The sequence below is a fragment of the Calidris pugnax genome, unplaced genomic scaffold (genome assembly GCF_001431845.1).
Source record: "Calidris pugnax isolate Ruff unplaced genomic scaffold, ASM143184v1 scaffold8, whole genome shotgun sequence".
NCBI classification, from domain to species: Eukaryota; Metazoa; Chordata; class Aves; order Charadriiformes; family Scolopacidae; genus Calidris; species Calidris pugnax.
Genome location: NW_015090830.1, coordinates 2660643 through 2661576, shown reverse-complemented (window position 1 = coordinate 2661576; position 934 = coordinate 2660643). Strand labels below are relative to the sequence as shown.

The following is a 934-nucleotide window of genomic DNA, read 5'->3' as shown; positions in this document are numbered from 1 at the left end:
CCGCCACCGCGCCCCCGGGCCCGGCGCCTCACCCGACCCGCTGCGCGGCCCCGCTGCCCGGGCAACGCGGCGCGGCGGGGGAGGGCGGCCCGGTGCTGAACGGGGGAAGGCGGGGGCCAGGCGAGGAGAGAAGGCTGTTGCCTACGCTGATTAAAATGCCGGAGCAACAACAAGGCTGCCCTTTCTACCAACTTGTGGGAAGACCTGGCACGCCTTACCAGTAAGTGGGCAGCTGAGCCGGTGGTGGAGAGGCTGGTGTCTGGGTCCCCCGGCGTGTCCCCCCGGCCCGTGCTCGGTCAGCAGCAGCAGTGTGGCACCTCCGTCCTGCCCTCGCCTCTCTTGTACCTCCTTTCCAGAACAAACACTGTATGAGCTTCAAAACAGACATAGAATCCTAGAACCATCTAGGTTGGAAGGGACCTTCAAGACCATCTAGTCCAACCATCAACCCAAACATAGGGCAACGTTTTCCCTTAAATTGCTGTTACTGGCAGTAGGTGCTGCTTCAGAGGACAGCTCAGCCCCAAGCACCTCAGCTGGCCAGCCTCCACGGTCCTGGAAACTGAGGACACTGGTCCTGCTGGTGGACCACCTCATCATGCACAGCACAGCCAGTGCCAGCTGCTTCCCAGCCCCTGCCGCTCCAAACCTGGCAGCATGGGCTCTCCCACCATTCCAGAACACCAAGAGGGCTCCAAGTCTTGGTGAATAAAAAGCAATTGGAAAATATGAGACCAATTAATTGCATGCTGCTGCAAAACAGGCTTAATCTATGAAGGCGTCACCAAATTAATCTTTGAATAAATGTTTACATGTAACAAATTAACAAGATACACTGCATCAAGTAATACAAAACCCTCGGGGGTACACGCTGCTTGCTTTTTGCAGAAAGAGGAGGATGGGCCCTGCTCTCCTCTGACCCTGCCCGGCCAGA

The 934-nt window shown here is 57.3% G+C and overlaps 1 protein-coding gene across 1 annotated transcript in view; it reads right to left on the bottom strand.

Moving 5' to 3' along the window:
• The window catches only part of ROPN1L (rhophilin associated tail protein 1-like), an 8907-nt gene extending 8318 nt beyond the window's left edge, over positions 1-589 (bottom strand). The window contains exon 1 of the mRNA XM_014940739.1: positions 219-589. The gene's annotated coding sequence lies outside the window, so the exon portion shown is untranslated. The remainder of the gene's footprint in view (positions 1-218) is intronic.
• Positions 590-934: the final 345 nt, after the last annotated feature.